Source organism: Heterocephalus glaber, unplaced genomic scaffold (assembly GCF_053883595.1).
Source record: "Heterocephalus glaber isolate CG9 unplaced genomic scaffold, H.glaber_assembly_v1.0 deba00001460, whole genome shotgun sequence".
In the NCBI taxonomy this organism is placed as follows: Eukaryota; Metazoa; Chordata; class Mammalia; order Rodentia; family Bathyergidae; genus Heterocephalus; species Heterocephalus glaber.
The window spans coordinates 3,748,610-3,768,216 of record NW_028258307.1 but is presented as its reverse complement, the minus strand read 5'-3'; the positions used below and the strand labels follow the sequence as shown (position 1 = coordinate 3,768,216).

General features: G+C 62.5%; 1 long non-coding RNA gene across 2 annotated transcripts; it reads left to right on the top strand.

Moving 5' to 3' along the window:
• The first annotated feature begins 14,574 nt into the window (after nt 1–14,574).
• On the top strand, nt 14,575–19,238 carry LOC147826873 (uncharacterized). 2 transcript variants are annotated; one of them, XR_015453351.1, is made up of 3 exons: nt 14,575–15,363; nt 17,453–17,624; nt 18,780–19,238. It is a non-coding gene; the product is annotated as an uncharacterized LOC147826873 (long non-coding RNA). The 2 variants fall into 2 exon arrangements; XR_015453350.1 differs by having other exon boundaries at nt 14,576–15,915; nt 18,780–19,235.
• Nucleotides 19,239–19,607: the final 369 nt, after the last annotated feature.

The window sequence follows — 19,607 nt, the reverse complement described above, 5'->3', positions numbered from 1 at the left end:
GTGGAAGGAACTGGGGAGGGGGCCACCGTGGCCCGGGGTGGTGCCAGAAAAGGCAGGAGGGACACGCAGATTGAGGGCAGGGCCACTACTCGTGAGTTTCTGAAGGGAAGCTAAGCCCTTGACCTGGGAGAGCAGATTCAGGGGCAAAATTGGGCCTGAGGGCTAAGGAGAGGTCTTGGGCTGGGGCACAGAGCCGGCTGTCCAAAGGCAGGTGCTGCCTTCTGGGCTCTTGTCCTGGGGTGGCCTTAGGGGGATGGGTGCTGAGGGTAAGGCACTGGGCTCCAGGGCCTTGGCAGGGGCAGGACACTGGGAACAGGGACTGTCGGCCAGGGCATTCGGGTAGGGGTTGGCTATAGTCAGCAAGGGCGCATTACTTAGACCAGGCCTGACGTGGGGATGAATGGAGATCCAGGGCTGCTAGATCCCATGGCCTGCATCAAGGCAGGGACTTAGACAGGTGGGAGCCCAGGTGCCTATGGGAGCTGGGCCAGGGGCGGGTCCTATGGGCAAGAGAAACTTGGGTCTGGACCCAGGGGCTGGGGGCAGAAGGGGCAGGGCAAAAGTGCTGGGGCAAGGGGTGGCCAGGTCTTACGTCAGCCGCTTAAGCATGGGAAGGTCAGGCCAGGCACTACAGGGGGCCAGGGGGATGCAGCTCAGTCAGGCCTGGTGGCTGGGGTGGAGGTGGGAGGCTTGGGGTGGGGGATATGCAGAGCAGGGGCCAAGTCAGCTCTGAAGCCTGGGGACGGAAGGGCTTGGGCACGAAGGACACAGGAAGCTGGGGGTAGGGGGGACTGGGGTCCGGGGTGCACCGGAAGCTGAGGCTTCGGGCAGGGCTTGGCTCAGGGTGTTCCTCCCTCACCACTGGGCCTGTAGACCAAGCTGCCTGAGTGGGGCTGTGAGCAAAAGTCAGGCCTGCTTGCCGGACGCAGCCAGGCGCGGGAGGAGCCACGAGGCCTCCTACGGTCAGGGAGTCGGGCCAAGAACAGGGTTTTGGAGGGTGTCCCCTTAGGGTACCCTGCCACTAGGGAAAGAGCACAGGGCGGTGCGTCAAGTTGGGGCTGGGCAGTGTCAGTCGGGCAGGGCTGGGAAGGGCGCGGGCACGGGCATGGGCCATGGGCACGGGCTGGGATTGGGCCAAGGGGGCTGGGACTTGGGGCCAGGCATGACCCCTGCCTTCCTGGGCCAAGATACTCAGGTGCATGGGTCAAGCCAGCAAATCAAGTGGGTCTGGAGGAGAAGGCCATAGGCCAAGGTCACAGCATGGAGGCAGAGGTCAGCCCCAGGCCAGGGAGGCACAGAGTCTAGGGGGCTGGGGACAGTCAGGGCAGGGGCCAGCACGGTCAGGCCAGGAGGCGAAAGGTCAGGCGTGGGCGGCATCACGAGGGTGTGCACAGGTGCCTCAGGCCAGACATTTAAGCGTGCCCCGGGCAGGGTGAGACCTGGACCCAGGTGAGCATACAGGCAGGGTCAGAGAAGGCCTGGTGCCTGGAAAGGTGCTAAGGCCCATGGGGGAACTGGGGCAGAGGAAGTCCTGGGTGCTGGTGGTGGAAGGAACTGGGGAGGGGGCCACCGTGGCCCGGGGTGGTGCCAGAAAAGGCAGGAGGGACACGCAGATTGAGGGCAGGGCCACTACTCGTGAGTTTCTGAAGGGAAGCTAAGCCCTTGACCTGGGAGAGCAGATTCAGGGGCAAAATTGGGCCTGAGGGCTAAGGAGAGGTCTTGGGCTGGGGCACAGAGCCGGCTGTCCAAAGGCAGGTGCTGCCTTCTGGGCTCTTGTCCTGGGGTGGCCTTAGGGGGATGGGTGCTGAGGGTAAGGCACTGGGCTCCAGGGCCTTGGCAGGGGCAGGACACTGGGAACAGGGACTGTCGGCCAGGGCATTTGGGTAGGGGTTGGCTATAGTCAGCAAGGGCGCATTACTTAGACCAGGCCTGACGTGGGGATGAATGGAGATCCAGGGCTGCTAGATCCCATGGCCTGCATCAAGGCAGGGACTTAGACAGGTGGGAGCCCAGGTGCCTATGGGAGCTGGGCCAGGGGCGGGTCCTATGGGCAAGAGAAACTTGGGTCTGGACCCAGGGGCTGGGGGCAGAAGGGGCAGGGCAAAAGTGCTGGGGCAAGGGGTGGCCAGGTCTTACGTCAGCCGCTTAAGCATGGGAAGGTCAGGCCAGGCACTACAGGGGGCCAGGGGGATGCAGCTCAGTCAGGCCTGGTGGCTGGGGTGGAGGTGGGAGGCTTGGGGTGGGGGATATGCAGAGCAGGGGCCAAGTCAGCTCTGAAGCCTGGGGACGGAAGGGCTTGGGCACGAAGGACACAGGAAGCTGGGGGTAGGGGGCACTGGGGTCCGGGGTGCACCGGAAGCTGAGGCTTCGGACAGGGCTTGGCTCAGGGTGTTCCTCCCTCACCACTGGGCCTGTAGACCAAGCTGCCTGAGTGGGGCTGTGAGCAAAAGTCAGGCCTGCTTGCCGGACGCAGCCAGGCGCGGGAGGAGCCACGAGGCCTCCTACGGTCAGGGAGTCGGGCCAAGAACAGGGTTTTGGAGGGTGTCCCCTTAGGGTACCCTGCCACTAGGGAAAGAGCACAGGGCGGTGCGTCAAGTTGGGGCTGGGCAGTGTCAGTCGGGCAGGGCTGGGAAGGGCGCGGGCACGGGCATGGGCCATGGGCACGGGCTGGGATTGGGCCAAGGGGGCCGGGACTTGGGGCCAGGCATGACCCCTGCCTTCCTGGGCCAAGATACTCAGGTGCATGGGTCAAGCCAGCAAATCAAGTGGGTCTGGAGGAGAAGGCCATAGGCCAAGGTCACAGCATGGAGGCAGAGGTCAGCCCCAGGCCAGGGAGGCACAGAGTCTAGGGGGCTGGGGACAGTCAGGGCAGGGGCCAGCACGGTCAGGCCAGGAGGCGAAAGGTCAGGCGTGGGCGGCATCACGAGGGTGTGCACAGGTGCCTCAGGCCAGGCATTTAAGCGTGCCCCGGGCAGGGTGAGACCTGGACCCAGGTGAGCATACAGGCAGGGTCAGAGAAGGCCTGGTGCCTGGAAAGGTGCTAAGGCCCATGGGGGAACTGGGGCAGAGGAAGTCCTGGGTGCTGGTGGTGGAAGGAACTGGGGAGGGGGCCACCGTGGCCCGGGGTGGTGCCAGAAAAGGCAGGAGGGACACGCAGATTGAGGGCAGGGCCACTACTCGTGAGTTTCTGAAGGGAAGCTAAGCCCTTGACCTGGGAGAGCAGATTCAGGGGCAAAATTGGGCCTGAGGGCTAAGGAGAGGTCTTGGGCTGGGGCACAGAGCCGGCTGTCCAAAGGCAGGTGCTGCCTTCTGGGCTCTTGTCCTGGGGTGGCCTTAGGGGGATGGGTGCTGAGGGTAAGGCACTGGGCTCCAGGGCCTTGGCAGGGGCAGGACACTGGGAACAGGGACTGTCGGCCAGGGCATTCGGGTAGGGGTTGGCTATAGTCAGCAAGGGCGCATTACTTAGACCAGGCCTGACGTGGGGATGAATGGAGATCCAGGGCTGCTAGATCCCATGGCCTGCATCAAGGCAGGGACTTAGACAGGTGGGAGCCCAGGTGCCTATGGGAGCTGGGCCAGGGGCGGGTCCTATGGGCAAGAGAAACTTGGGTCTGGACCCAGGGGCTGGGGGCAGAAGGGGCAGGGCAAAAGTGCTGGGGCAAGGGGTGGCCAGGTCTTACGTCAGCCGCTTAAGCATGGGAAGGTCAGGCCAGGCACTACAGGGGGCCAGGGGGATGCAGCTCAGTCAGGCCTGGTGGCTGGGGTGGAGGTGGGAGGCTTGGGGTGGGGGATATGCAGAGCAGGGGCCAAGTCAGCTCTGAAGCCTGGGGACGGAAGGGCTTGGGCACGAAGGACACAGGAAGCTGGGGGTAGGGGGGACTGGGGTCCGGGGTGCACCGGAAGCTGAGGCTTCGGACAGGGCTTGGCTCAGGGTGTTCCTCCCTCACCACTGGGCCTGTAGACCAAGCTGCCTGAGTGGGGCTGTGAGCAAAAGTCAGGCCTGCTTGCCGGACGCAGCCAGGCGCGGGAGGAGCCACGAGGCCTCCTACGGTCAGGGAGTCGGGCCAAGAACAGGGTTTTGGAGGGTGTCCCCTTAGGGTACCCTGCCACTAGGGAAAGAGCACAGGGCGGTGCGTCAAGTTGGGGCTGGGCAGTGTCAGTCGGGCAGGGCTGGGAAGGGCGCGGGCACGGGCATGGGCCATGGGCACGGGCTGGGATTGGGCCAAGGGGGCCGGGACTTGGGGCCAGGCATGACCCCTGCCTTCCTGGGCCAAGATACTCAGGTGCATGGGTCAAGCCAGCAAATCAAGTGGGTCTGGAGGAGAAGGCCATAGGCCAAGGTCACAGCATGGAGGCAGAGGTCAGCCCCAGGCCAGGGAGGCACAGAGTCTAGGGGCTGGGGACAGTCAGGGCAGGGGCCAGCACGGTCAGGCCAGGAGGCGAAAGGTCAGGCGTGGGCGGCATCACGAGGGTGTGCACAGGTGCCTCAGGCCAGGCATTTAAGCGTGCCCCGGGCAGGGTGAGACCTGGACCCAGGTGAGCATACAGGCAGGGTCAGAGAAGGCCTGGTGCCTGGAAAGGTGCTAAGGCCCATGGGGGAACTGGGGCAGAGGAAGTCCTGGGTGCTGGTGGTGGAAGGAACTGGGGAGGGGGCCACCGTGGCCCGGGGTGGTGCCAGAAAAGGCAGGAGGGACACGCAGATTGAGGGCAGGGCCACTACTCGTGAGTTTCTGAAGGGAAGCTAAGCCCTTGACCTGGGAGAGCAGATTCAGGGGCAAAATTGGGCCTGAGGGCTAAGGAGAGGTCTTGGGCTGGGGCACAGAGCCGGCTGTCCAAAGGCAGGTGCTGCCTTCTGGGCTCTTGTCCTGGGGTGGCCTTAGGGGGATGGGTGCTGAGGGTAAGGCACTGGGCTCCAGGGCCTTGGCAGGGGCAGGACACTGGGAACAGGGACTGTCGGCCAGGGCATTCGGGTAGGGGTTGGCTATAGTCAGCAAGGGCGCATTACTTAGACCAGGCCTGACGTGGGGATGAATGGAGATCCAGGGCTGCTAGATCCCATGGCCTGCATCAAGGCAGGGACTTAGACAGGTGGGAGCCCAGGTGCCTATGGGAGCTGGGCCAGGGGCGGGTCCTATGGGCAAGAGAAACTTGGGTCTGGACCCAGGGGCTGGGGGCAGAAGGGGCAGGGCAAAAGTGCTGGGGCAAGGGGTGGCCAGGTCTTACGTCAGCCGCTTAAGCATGGGAAGGTCAGGCCAGGCACTACAGGGGGCCAGGGGGATGCAGCTCAGTCAGGCCTGGTGGCTGGGGTGGAGGTGGGAGGCTTGGGGTGGGGGATATGCAGAGCAGGGGCCAAGTCAGCTCTGAAGCCTGGGGACGGAAGGGCTTGGGCACGAAGGACACAGGAAGCTGGGGGTAGGGGGGACTGGGGTCCGGGGTGCACCGGAAGCTGAGGCTTCGGACAGGGCTTGGCTCAGGGTGTTCCTCCCTCACCACTGGGCCTGTAGACCAAGCTGCCTGAGTGGGGCTGTGAGCAAAAGTCAGGCCTGCTTGCCGGACGCAGCCAGGCGCGGGAGGAGCCACGAGGCCTCCTACGGTCAGGGAGTCGGGCCAAGAACAGGGTTTTGGAGGGTGTCCCCTTAGGGTACCCTGCCACTAGGGAAAGAGCACAGGGCGGTGCGTCAAGTTGGGGCTGGGCAGTGTCAGTCGGGCAGGGCTGGGAAGGGCGCGGGCACGGGCATGGGCCATGGGCACGGGCTGGGATTGGGCCAAGGGGGCCGGGACTTGGGGCCAGGCATGACCCCTGCCTTCCTGGGCCAAGATACTCAGGTGCATGGGTCAAGCCAGCAAATCAAGTGGGTCTGGAGGAGAAGGCCATAGGCCAAGGTCACAGCATGGAGGCAGAGGTCAGCCCCAGGCCAGGGAGGCACAGAGTCTAGGGGGCTGGGGACAGTCAGGGCAGGGGCCAGCACGGTCAGGCCAGGAGGCGAAAGGTCAGGCGTGGGCGGCATCACGAGGGTGTGCACAGGTGCCTCAGGCCAGGCATTTAAGCGTGCCCCGGGCAGGGTGAGACCTGGACCCAGGTGAGCATACAGGCAGGGTCAGAGAAGGCCTGGTGCCTGGAAAGGTGCTAAGGCCCATGGGGGAACTGGGGCAGAGGAAGTCCTGGGTGCTGGTGGTGGAAGGAACTGGGGAGGGGGCCACCGTGGCCCGGGGTGGTGCCAGAAAAGGCAGGAGGGACACGCAGATTGAGGGCAGGGCCACTACTCGTGAGTTTCTGAAGGGAAGCTAAGCCCTTGACCTGGGAGAGCAGATTCAGGGGCAAAATTGGGCCTGAGGGCTAAGGAGAGGTCTTGGGCTGGGGCACAGAGCCGGCTGTCCAAAGGCAGGTGCTGCCTTCTGGGCTCTTGTCCTGGGGTGGCCTTAGGGGGATGGGTGCTGAGGGTAAGGCACTGGGCTCCAGGGCCTTGGCAGGGGCAGGACACTGGGAACAGGGACTGTCGGCCAGGGCATTCGGGTAGGGGTTGGCTATAGTCAGCAAGGGCGCATTACTTAGACCAGGCCTGACGTGGGGATGAATGGAGATCCAGGGCTGCTAGATCCCATGGCCTGCATCAAGGCAGGGACTTAGACAGGTGGGAGCCCAGGTGCCTATGGGAGCTGGGCCAGGGGCGGGTCCTATGGGCAAGAGAAACTTGGGTCTGGACCCAGGGGCTGGGGGCAGAAGGGGCAGGGCAAAAGTGCTGGGGCAAGGGGTGGCCAGGTCTTACGTCAGCCGCTTAAGCATGGGAAGGTCAGGCCAGGCACTACAGGGGGCCAGGGGGATGCAGCTCAGTCAGGCCTGGTGGCTGGGGTGGAGGTGGGAGGCTTGGGGTGGGGGATATGCAGAGCAGGGGCCAAGTCAGCTCTGAAGCCTGGGGACGGAAGGGCTTGGGCACGAAGGACACAGGAAGCTGGGGGTAGGGGGGACTGGGGTCCGGGGTGCACCGGAAGCTGAGGCTTCGGACAGGGCTTGGCTCAGGGTGTTCCTCCCTCACCACTGGGCCTGTAGACCAAGCTGCCTGAGTGGGGCTGTGAGCAAAAGTCAGGCCTGCTTGCCGGACGCAGCCAGGCGCGGGAGGAGCCACGAGGCCTCCTACGGTCAGGGAGTCGGGCCAAGAACAGGGTTTTGGAGGGTGTCCCCTTAGGGTACCCTGCCACTAGGGAAAGAGCACAGGGCGGTGCGTCAAGTTGGGGCTGGGCAGTGTCAGTCGGGCAGGGCTGGGAAGGGCGCGGGCACGGGCATGGGCCATGGGCACGGGCTGGGATTGGGCCAAGGGGGCCGGGACTTGGGGCCAGGCATGACCCCTGCCTTCCTGGGCCAAGATACTCAGGTGCATGGGTCAAGCCAGCAAATCAAGTGGGTCTGGAGGAGAAGGCCATAGGCCAAGGTCACAGCATGGAGGCAGAGGTCAGCCCCAGGCCAGGGAGGCACAGAGTCTAGGGGGCTGGGGACAGTCAGGGCAGGGGCCAGCACGGTCAGGCCAGGAGGCGAAAGGTCAGGCGTGGGCGGCATCACGAGGGTGTGCACAGGTGCCTCAGGCCAGGCATTTAAGCGTGCCCCGGGCAGGGTGAGACCTGGACCCAGGTGAGCATACAGGCAGGGTCAGAGAAGGCCTGGTGCCTGGAAAGGTGCTAAGGCCCATGGGGGAACTGGGGCAGAGGAAGTCCTGGGTGCTGGTGGTGGAAGGAACTGGGGAGGGGGCCACCGTGGCCCGGGGTGGTGCCAGAAAAGGCAGGAGGGACACGCAGATTGAGGGCAGGGCCACTACTCGTGAGTTTCTGAAGGGAAGCTAAGCCCTTGACCTGGGAGAGCAGATTCAGGGGCAAAATTGGGCCTGAGGGCTAAGGAGAGGTCTTGGGCTGGGGCACAGAGCCGGCTGTCCAAAGGCAGGTGCTGCCTTCTGGGCTCTTGTCCTGGGGTGGCCTTAGGGGGATGGGTGCTGAGGGTAAGGCACTGGGCTCCAGGGCCTTGGCAGGGGCAGGACACTGGGAACAGGGACTGTCGGCCAGGGCATTCGGGTAGGGGTTGGCTATAGTCAGCAAGGGCGCATTACTTAGACCAGGCCTGACGTGGGGATGAATGGAGATCCAGGGCTGCTAGATCCCATGGCCTGCATCAAGGCAGGGACTTAGACAGGTGGGAGCCCAGGTGCCTATGGGAGCTGGGCCAGGGGCGGGTCCTATGGGCAAGAGAAACTTGGGTCTGGACCCAGGGGCTGGGGGCAGAAGGGGCAGGGCAAAAGTGCTGGGGCAAGGGGTGGCCAGGTCTTACGTCAGCCGCTTAAGCATGGGAAGGTCAGGCCAGGCACTACAGGGGGCCAGGGGGATGCAGCTCAGTCAGGCCTGGTGGCTGGGGTGGAGGTGGGAGGCTTGGGGTGGGGGATATGCAGAGCAGGGGCCAAGTCAGCTCTGAAGCCTGGGGACGGAAGGGCTTGGGCACGAAGGACACAGGAAGCTGGGGGTAGGGGGGACTGGGGTCCGGGGTGCACCGGAAGCTGAGGCTTCGGACAGGGCTTGGCTCAGGGTGTTCCTCCCTCACCACTGGGCCTGTAGACCAAGCTGCCTGAGTGGGGCTGTGAGCAAAAGTCAGGCCTGCTTGCGGGACGCAGCCAGGCGCGGGAGGAGCCACGAGGCCTCCTACGGTCAGGGAGTCGGGCCAAGAACAGGGTTTTGGAGGGTGTCCCCTTAGGGTACCCTGCCACTAGGGAAAGAGCACAGGGCGGTGCGTCAAGTTGGGGCTGGGCAGTGTCAGTCGGGCAGGGCTGGGAAGGGCGCGGGCACGGGCATGGGCCATGGGCACGGGCTGGGATTGGGCCAAGGGGGCCGGGACTTGGGGCCAGGCATGACCCCTGCCTTCCTGGGCCAAGATACTCAGGTGCATGGGTCAAGCCAGCAAATCAAGTGGGTCTGGAGGAGAAGGCCATAGGCCAAGGTCACAGCATGGAGGCAGAGGTCAGCCCCAGGCCAGGGAGGCACAGAGTCTAGGGGGCTGGGGACAGTCAGGGCAGGGGCCAGCACGGTCAGGCCAGGAGGCGAAAGGTCAGGCGTGGGCGGCATCACGAGGGTGTGCACAGGTGCCTCAGGCCAGGCATTTAAGCGTGCCCCGGGCAGGGTGAGACCTGGACCCAGGTGAGCATACAGGCAGGGTCAGAGAAGGCCTGGTGCCTGGAAAGGTGCTAAGGCCCATGGGGGAACTGGGGCAGAGGAAGTCCTGGGTGCTGGTGGTGGAAGGAACTGGGGAGGGGGCCACCGTGGCCCGGGGTGGTGCCAGAAAAGGCAGGAGGGACACGCAGATTGAGGGCAGGGCCACTACTCGTGAGTTTCTGAAGGGAAGCTAAGCCCTTGACCTGGGAGAGCAGATTCAGGGGCAAAATTGGGCCTGAGGGCTAAGGAGAGGTCTTGGGCTGGGGCACAGAGCCGGCTGTCCAAAGGCAGGTGCTGCCTTCTGGGCTCTTGTCCTGGGGTGGCCTTAGGGGGATGGGTGCTGAGGGTAAGGCACTGGGCTCCAGGGCCTTGGCAGGGGCAGGACACTGGGAACAGGGACTGTCGGCCAGGGCATTCGGGTAGGGGTTGGCTATAGTCAGCAAGGGCGCATTACTTAGACCAGGCCTGACGTGGGGATGAATGGAGATCCAGGGCTGCTAGATCCCATGGCCTGCATCAAGGCAGGGACTTAGACAGGTGGGAGCCCAGGTGCCTATGGGAGCTGGGCCAGGGGCGGGTCCTATGGGCAAGAGAAACTTGGGTCTGGACCCAGGGGCTGGGGGCAGAAGGGGCAGGGCAAAAGTGCTGGGGCAAGGGGTGGCCAGGTCTTACGTCAGCCGCTTAAGCATGGGAAGGTCAGGCCAGGCACTACAGGGGGCCAGGGGGATGCAGCTCAGTCAGGCCTGGTGGCTGGGGTGGAGGTGGGAGGCTTGGGGTGGGGGATATGCAGAGCAGGGGCCAAGTCAGCTCTGAAGCCTGGGGACGGAAGGGCTTGGGCACGAAGGACACAGGAAGCTGGGGGTAGGGGGGACTGGGGTCCGGGGTGCACCGGAAGCTGAGGCTTCGGACAGGGCTTGGCTCAGGGTGTTCCTCCCTCACCACTGGGCCTGTAGACCAAGCTGCCTGAGTGGGGCTGTGAGCAAAAGTCAGGCCTGCTTGCCGGACGCAGCCAGGCGCGGGAGGAGCCACGAGGCCTCCTACGGTCAGGGAGTCGGGCCAAGAACAGGGTTTTGGAGGGTGTCCCCTTAGGGTACCCTGCCACTAGGGAAAGAGCACAGGGCGGTGCGTCAAGTTGGGGCTGGGCAGTGTAAGTTGGGGCTGGGCAGTGTCAGTCGGGCAGGGCTGGGAAGGGCGCGGGCACGGGCATGGGCCATGGGCACGGGCTGGGATTGGGCCAAGGGGGCCGGGACTTGGGGCCAGGCATGACCCCTGCCTTCCTGGGCCAAGATACTCAGGTGCATGGGTCAAGCCAGCAAATCAAGTGGGTCTGGAGGAGAAGGCCATAGGCCAAGGTCACAGCATGGAGGCAGAGGTCAGCCCCAGGCCAGGGAGGCACAGAGTCTAGGGGGCTGGGGACAGTCAGGGCAGGGGCCAGCACGGTCAGGCCAGGAGGCGAAAGGTCAGGCGTGGGCGGCATCACGAGGGTGTGCACAGGTGCCTCAGGCCAGGCATTTAAGCGTGCCCCGGGCAGGGTGAGACCTGGACCCAGGTGAGCATACAGGCAGGGTCAGAGAAGGCCTGGTGCCTGGAAAGGTGCTAAGGCCCATGGGGGAACTGGGGCAGAGGAAGTCCTGGGTGCTGGTGGTGGAAGGAACTGGGGAGGGGGCCACCGTGGCCCGGGGTGGTGCCAGAAAAGGCAGGAGGGACACGCAGATTGAGGGCAGGGCCACTACTCGTGAGTTTCTGAAGGGAAGCTAAGCCCTTGACCTGGGAGAGCAGATTCAGGGGCAAAATTGGGCCTGAGGGCTAAGGAGAGGTCTTGGGCTGGGGCACAGAGCCGGCTGTCCAAAGGCAGGTGCTGCCTTCTGGGCTCTTGTCCTGGGGTGGCCTTAGGGGGATGGGTGCTGAGGGTAAGGCACTGGGCTCCAGGGCCTTGGCAGGGGCAGGACACTGGGAACAGGGACTGTCGGCCAGGGCATTTGGGTAGGGGTTGGCTATAGTCAGCAAGGGCGCATTACTTAGACCAGGCCTGACGTGGGGATGAATGGAGATCCAGGGCTGCTAGATCCCATGGCCTGCATCAAGGCAGGGACTTAGACAGGTGGGAGCCCAGGTGCCTATGGGAGCTGGGCCAGGGGCGGGTCCTATGGGCAAGAGAAACTTGGGTCTGGACCCAGGGGCTGGGGGCAGAAGGGGCAGGGCAAAAGTGCTGGGGCAAGGGGTGGCCAGGTCTTACGTCAGCCGCTTAAGCATGGGAAGGTCAGGCCAGGCACTACAGGGGGCCAGGGGGATGCAGCTCAGTCAGGCCTGGTGGCTGGGGTGGAGGTGGGAGGCTTGGGGTGGGGGATATGCAGAGCAGGGGCCAAGTCAGCTCTGAAGCCTGGGGACGGAAGGGCTTGGGCACGAAGGACACAGGAAGCTGGGGGTAGGGGGGACTGGGGTCCGGGGTGCACCGGAAGCTGAGGCTTCGGACAGGGCTTGGCTCAGGGTGTTCCTCCCTCACCACTGGGCCTGTAGACCAAGCTGCCTGAGTGGGGCTGTGAGCAAAAGTCAGGCCTGCTTGCGGGACGCAGCCAGGCGCGGGAGGAGCCACGAGGCCTCCTACGGTCAGGGAGTCGGGCCAAGAACAGGGTTTTGGAGGGTGTCCCCTTAGGGTACCCTGCCACTAGGGAAAGAGCACAGGGCGGTGCGTCAAGTTGGGGCTGGGCAGTGTCAGTCGGGCAGGGCTGGGAAGGGCGCGGGCACGGGCATGGGCCATGGGCACGGGCTGGGATTGGGCCAAGGGGGCCGGGACTTGGGGCCAGGCATGACCCCTGCCTTCCTGGGCCAAGATACTCAGGTGCATGGGTCAAGCCAGCAAATCAAGTGGGTCTGGAGGAGAAGGCCATAGGCCAAGGTCACAGCATGGAGGCAGAGGTCAGCCCCAGGCCAGGGAGGCACAGAGTCTAGGGGGCTGGGGACAGTCAGGGCAGGGGCCAGCACGGTCAGGCCAGGAGGCGAAAGGTCAGGCGTGGGCGGCATCACGAGGGTGTGCACAGGTGCCTCAGGCCAGGCATTTAAGCGTGCCCCGGGCAGGGTGAGACCTGGACCCAGGTGAGCATACAGGCAGGGTCAGAGAAGGCCTGGTGCCTGGAAAGGTGCTAAGGCCCATGGGGGAACTGGGGCAGAGGAAGTCCTGGGTGCTGGTGGTGGAAGGAACTGGGGAGGGGGCCACCGTGGCCCGGGGTGGTGCCAGAAAAGGCAGGAGGGACACGCAGATTGAGGGCAGGGCCACTACTCGTGAGTTTCTGAAGGGAAGCTAAGCCCTTGACCTGGGAGAGCAGATTCAGGGGCAAAATTGGGCCTGAGGGCTAAGGAGAGGTCTTGGGCTGGGGCACAGAGCCGGCTGTCCAAAGGCAGGTGCTGCCTTCTGGGCTCTTGTCCTGGGGTGGCCTTAGGGGGATGGGTGCTGAGGGTAAGGCACTGGGCTCCAGGGCCTTGGCAGGGGCAGGACACTGGGAACAGGGACTGTCGGCCAGGGCATTTGGGTAGGGGTTGGCTATAGTCAGCAAGGGCGCATTACTTAGACCAGGCCTGACGTGGGGATGAATGGAGATCCAGGGCTGCTAGATCCCATGGCCTGCATCAAGGCAGGGACTTAGACAGGTGGGAGCCCAGGTGCCTATGGGAGCTGGGCCAGGGGCGGGTCCTATGGGCAAGAGAAACTTGGGTCTGGACCCAGGGGCTGGGGGCAGAAGGGGCAGGGCAAAAGTGCTGGGGCAAGGGGTGGCCAGGTCTTACGTCAGCCGCTTAAGCATGGGAAGGTCAGGCCAGGCACTACAGGGGGCCAGGGGGATGCAGCTCAGTCAGGCCTGGTGGCTGGGGTGGAGGTGGGAGGCTTGGGGTGGGGGATATGCAGAGCAGGGGCCAAGTCAGCTCTGAAGCCTGGGGACGGAAGGGCTTGGGCACGAAGGACACAGGAAGCTGGGGGTAGGGGGGACTGGGGTCCGGGGTGCACCGGAAGCTGAGGCTTCGGACAGGGCTTGGCTCAGGGTGTTCCTCCCTCACCACTGGGCCTGTAGACCAAGCTGCCTGAGTGGGGCTGTGAGCAAAAGTCAGGCCTGCTTGCGGGACGCAGCCAGGCGCGGGAGGAGCCACGAGGCCTCCTACGGTCAGGGAGTCGGGCCAAGAACAGGGTTTTGGAGGGTGTCCCCTTAGGGTACCCTGCCACTAGGGAAAGAGCACAGGGCGGTGCGTCAAGTTGGGGCTGGGCAGTGTCAGTCGGGCAGGGCTGGGAAGGGCGCGGGCACGGGCATGGGCCATGGGCACGGGCTGGGATTGGGCCAAGGGGCCGGGACTTGGGGCCAGGCATGACCCCTGCCTTCCTGGGCCAAGATACTCAGGTGCATGGGTCAAGCCAGCAAATCAAGTGGGTCTGGAGGAGAAGGCCATAGGCCAAGGTCACAGCATGGAGGCAGAGGTCAGCCCCAGGCCAGGGAGGCACAGAGTCTAGGGGGCTGGGGACAGTCAGGGCAGGGGCCAGCACGGTCAGGCCAGGAGGCGAAAGGTCAGGCGTGGGCGGCATCACGAGGGTGTGCACAGGTGCCTCAGGCCAGGCATTTAAGCGTGCCCCGGGCAGGGTGAGACCTGGACCCAGGTGAGCATACAGGCAGGGTCAGAGAAGGCCTGGTGCCTGGAAAGGTGCTAAGGCCCATGGGGGAACTGGGGCAGAGGAAGTCCTGGGTGCTGGTGGTGGAAGGAACTGGGGAGGGGGCCACCGTGGCCCGGGGTGGTGCCAGAAAAGGCAGGAGGGACACGCAGATTGAGGGCAGGGCCACTACTCGTGAGTTTCTGAAGGGAAGCTAAGCCCTTGACCTGGGAGAGCAGATTCAGGGGCAAAATTGGGCCTGAGGGCTAAGGAGAGGTCTTGGGCTGGGGCACAGAGCCGGCTGTCCAAAGGCAGGTGCTGCCTTCTGGGCTCTTGTCCTGGGGTGGCCTTAGGGGGATGGGTGCTGAGGGTAAGGCACTGGGCTCCAGGGCCTTGGCAGGGGCAGGACACTGGGAACAGGGACTGTCGGCCAGGGCATTTGGGTAGGGGTTGGCTATAGTCAGCAAGGGCGCATTACTTAGACCAGGCCTGACGTGGGGATGAATGGAGATCCAGGGCTGCTAGATCCCATGGCCTGCATCAAGGCAGGGACTTAGACAGGTGGGAGCCCAGGTGCCTATGGGAGCTGGGCCAGGGGCGGGTCCTATGGGCAAGAGAAACTTGGGTCTGGACCCAGGGGCTGGGGGCAGAAGGGGCAGGGCAAAAGTGCTGGGGCAAGGGGTGGCCAGGTCTTACGTCAGCCGCTTAAGCATGGGAAGGTCAGGCCAGGCACTACAGGGGGCCAGGGGGATGCAGCTCAGTCAGGCCTGGTGGCTGGGGTGGAGGTGGGAGGCTTGGGGTGGGGGATATGCAGAGCAGGGGCCAAGTCAGCTCTGAAGCCTGGGGACGGAAGGGCTTGGGCACGAAGGACACAGGAAGCTGGGGGTAGGGGGGACTGGGGTCCGGGGTGCACCGGAAGCTGAGGCTTCGGACAGGGCTTGGCTCAGGGTGTTCCTCCCTCACCACTGGGCCTGTAGACCAAGCTGCCTGAGTGGGGCTGTGAGCAAAAGTCAGGCCTGCTTGCCGGACGCAGCCAGGCGCGGGAGGAGCCACGAGGCCTCCTACGGTCAGGGAGTCGGGCCAAGAACAGGGTTTTGGAGGGTGTCCCCTTAGGGTACCCTGCCACTAGGGAAAGAGCACAGGGCGGTGCGTCAAGTTGGGGCTGGGCAGTGTCAGTCGGGCAGGGCTGGGAAGGGCGCGGGCACGGGCATGGGCCATGGGCACGGGCTGGGATTGGGCCAAGGGGGCCGGGACTTGGGGCCAGGCATGACCCCTGCCTTCCTGGGCCAAGATACTCAGGTGCATGGGTCAAGCCAGCAAATCAAGTGGGTCTGGAGGAGAAGGCCATAGGCCAAGGTCACAGCATGGAGGCAGAGGTCAGCCCCAGGCCAGGGAGGCACAGAGTCTAGGGGGCTGGGGACAGTCAGGGCAGGGGCCAGCACGGTCAGGCCAGGAGGCGAAAGGTCAGGCGTGGGCGGCATCACGAGGGTGTGCACAGGTGCCTCAGGCCAGGCATTTAAGCGTGCCCCGGGCAGGGTGAGACCTGGACCCAGGTGAGCATACAGGCAGGGTCAGAGAAGGCCTGGTGCCTGGAAAGGTGCTAAGGCCCATGGGGGAACTGGGGCAGAGGAAGTCCTGGGTGCTGGTGGTGGAAGGAACTGGGGAGGGGGCCACCGTGGCCCGGGGTGGTGCCAGAAAAGGCAGGAGGGACACGCAGATTGAGGGCAGGGCCACTACTCGTGAGTTTCTGAAGGGAAGCTAAGCCCTTGACCTGGGAGAGCAGATTCAGGGGCAAAATTGGGCCTGAGGGCTAAGGAGAGGTCTTGGGCTGGGGCACAGAGCCGGCTGTCCAAAGGCAGGTGCTGCCTTCTGGGCTCTTGTCCTGGGGTGGCCTTAGGGGGATGGGTGCTGAGGGTAAGGCACTGGGCTCCAGGGCCTTGGCAGGGGCAGGACACTGGGAACAGGGACTGTCGGCCAGGGCATTTGGGTAGGGGTTGGCTATAGTCAGCAAGGGCGCATTACTTAGACCAGGCCTGACGTGGGGATGAATGGAGATCCAGGGCTGCTAGATCCCATGGCCTGCATCAAGGCAGGGACTTAGACAGGTGGGAGCCCAGGTGCCTATGGGAGCTGGGCCAGGGGCGGGTCCTATGGGCAAGAGAAACTTGGGTCTGGACCCAGGGGCTGGGGGCAGAAGGGGCAGGGCAAAAGTGCTGGGGCAAGGGGTGGCCAGGTCTTACGTCAGCCGCTTAAGCATGGGAAGGTCAGGCCAGGCACTACAGGGGGCCAGGGGGATGCAGCTCAGTCAGGCCTGGTGGCTGGGGTGGAGGTGGGAGGCTTGGGGTGGGGGATATGCAGAGCAGGGGCCAAGTCAGCTCTGAAGCCTGGGGACGGAAGGGCTTGGGCACGAAGGACACAGGAAGCTGGGGGTAGGGGGGACTGGGGTCCGGGGTGCACCGGAAGCTGAGGCTTCGGACAGGGCTTGGCTCAGGGTGTTCCTCCCTCACCACTGGGCCTGTAGACCAAGCTGCCTGAGTGGGGCTGTGAGCAAAAGTCAGGCCTGCTTGCCGGACGCAGCCAGGCGCGGGAGGAGCCACGAGGCCTCCTACGGTCAGGGAGTCGGGCCAAGAACAGGGTTTTGGAGGGTGTCCCCTTAGGGTACCCTGCCACTAGGGAAAGAGCACAGGGCGGTGCGTCAAGTTGGGGCTGGGCAGTGTCAGTCGGGCAGGGCTGGGAAGGGCACGGGCACGGGCATGGGCCATGGGCACGGGCTGGGATTGGGCCAAGGGGGCCGGGACTTGGGGCCAGGCATGACCCCTGCCTTCCTGGGCCAAGATACTCAGGTGCATGGGTCAAGCCAGCAAATCAAGTGGGTCTGGAGGAGAAGGCCATAGGCCAAGGTCACAGCATGGAGGCAGAGGTCAGCCCCAGGCCAGGGAGGCACAGAGTCTAGGGGCTGGGGACAATCAGGGTAGGGCCCGGCCTGGTTAGGCCAGCAGGCCCCAGGTCATGCATATGGGGCATCACAAGCTTGTGCACAAGCACCTCAGGCCAGGCATTGAAGATTCCCCCGGGCAAGCAAGACCTGGTTTCTGCAGATTTAGAGAAGGCCTGGTTCTTGGGAAAAGGTGCTAAGGTATTTGGGGGAACTGGGGCAGGCGAAGTCCTCGGGACTCAAGTTGGAAGGAACTGGATAGAGGCCCTCCAGTGGCCCAGTGCAATGTGATTTGGTAATGTAGGTATTAGAGCCATGTCTGGAGGTTTTGGGTGACTGATGATGTAGATGGATCACACTGAGCTACTAGCTGGATAAGCATACATAATGCTTCAACTGAAGCAAGTATGGTGGGGCATTTAGGGCAGAAGGCTGCAACCTGAGGATACAACCAGGTATTATGAGGAGTTGGAGCTCATCAGGAGGACAAGGCCTTCAAGTCCACACAGTATTTAAGTCACCTTTGTTTAAACCCAGTTAGTCCATCCACAGTACTATGGTTTTGATCAATGCCTCATATATCTGGATGGTGAGTGGATTATGGGGTGGTATAGCTGGCCTACTGTTGGGATTCTGGGCCTGATTTAAAGATTCAGTCACTAGGACCCCTCTTTTTTTCTGATTCATGTAAGCCATTCCATCTACAGCATGCCTCCTCCATGCCCTTCTGCCAAGCTTTCCTGCCTTGGAGCCAGCAGACCCAGGACTGAAATGTGAGCCAAAATAGCTCTCTCATCCCTCAAGTTGTGGGAGTCACATATTGGGTCCCAGCAACAAGGGAAATAACTATGACAAGGAGCTTCAGCCCTGGTGGAAAAGGCAAGCATGGTGACCTCACTGCTCACTACTAGGGAAGTCAAATGGGAAAGACCATGTGGACAGGATGGTGTGTTAAGTCCAGGTGCAAAATGCTCACTGAGGTATACTGGTAATGCCAAGAGCTAAGGCCAGGAGTTTGCTCCAGTGCTGTTATTAACGTCAGGATCTTATGGGCAGAGACAAGCTAGAGCCAAGCAGGGAAGGACATCAGGAAGGAGGCAACATGAGAATTGCTAGAGGGTTAAGGCCAAGGGCTAAGGCCAGGTGGATCCAGCAAGGTCAGGCCAGGTGGCAAAGCTGCATGGGTAAACTATGGGTCCGCTCGAGTGAGGACAGATACAGGAGGTCAGGCAGCCATGGCGACCGGGTCAAGGCTAAATCCCTAAGGAAGGTGGAGGAAGTAGCTATGTCCAGGAGCCTATGATAGAATAATGCCAGGAAGGCAGAGCTTGAGAGCAGGTCTGAGGGAAACTGGAGCAATCCTATCTGTGACAGCTGCTTCCTTACCTTCACATGGGGAAGACAGTAGTTTTGACCCCGTGGTTCTACACAGGTGCAACTTGCCGAACAGCACCTGGCATATTCCAGCTCCCATTAGAGGCCTCTTGTCATGACTTTCCCCATACAGTGGAGCAATGAAACACTCACCTTCATCCTGGCATGCGACAGCCGTTTAGGATGGCCCATCTCACTTGCTCCTTTGCCATGGTGCCCCAGGCCTTCCACAAGTCAGAAATGTTCCTGGCTCTCCCACAGGGTAGGCTTCGCTTTGTGACTCCACAGCAGTGGCTCTCTGCAGTCAGGTGGCCAGTGCCCTCCTTGTGTATGATCCTTGGTCAATACTAGAGGAGATGGAAGAGACACTGGGGTCAGGCACTGGGAGGGCTGGGGAGGGGGCTGCTCCTTCAGCCAGCAGCAGCAGAGCCTGTGGCAGACACGACAGGAGCAGGGTCCTGCCTCAGTGGAACTCCAGCACTGACCCAACCACAGAGGTGATGCAAATAGCCTAGGTAGGGAAGTCATGAAAGTCCTCTTTCATGATTAAAAGAATATATTTGGTGAATGCTGCTGCCAATTGCCATCTGATAGATAGGCAGGATCAGGAAAACATGACCAGAAGCATGACCACGTGTTTTCTTGCATCTTATTCACTAGATCTGGCACCACATGGAACTGGCTCTTCCCCAAAGTCGAAATGACGGTGGGAGAGAATGATTCAGGACATGCAGGCAGCCGTGAAGGTGCCACTAAAGACCCACACGAAAGAGGACTTCCTGAGCTGCTGCAGAACCTGGCAAGAATGATAGTATGAGAGTGTGTGAATTGAGGAGTATTTTTAGGAGGATTAATGGCAATGTGTCTTTTACCCTAATAAATTTTTTTTGTCCCTAACACATTTTTTAAAATTTAAATAGTCACCCTGTTTTTAAATCATGTCTTACACATGCTCATGTTTGAAATGTGTATTATGTCACTGCTCACCAAAATGTGTTTCTCATGTCCACCAACACAGGTGGCACAACAGAAATGCAGGTTGCTTTCTGCCAGCTGGAAAGAAACCTTTCTGGCTGCTTTCCTCCACCAAGGCCTCGGCCCTCACTCATATCAAGTCCCCAGGCTGCCCAGTCCACCTTACTCATCCCCCCATAATAAAATTCCTATTGCTCATCCCAATATGGGGTTGACTATAGAACTCTTTGCTGAAGCTCCATGCAGCTAAGGTGAAGTTAAATCAGCCCTTCCTTTTCCCCACTCTAAGACCCAGCACCTGCTTGTCCCTCAGTCCTCTTCACCGTCTGCCTTTAAAAGGGACCAGCAACTACTGACGTCAGTCACAGCTTTCCCAGGCTGGGCCCGAGCAGAAGAGAAAACAGTGGCTGTCAGCTCCCCTTCAGGTCTGAGAAAAGGAGGACAGCACCCACCCCCCACAAGAATTACAGTGTCTGTTGAGTGAGATCATTTGCAACTACATGCACCCTCAGG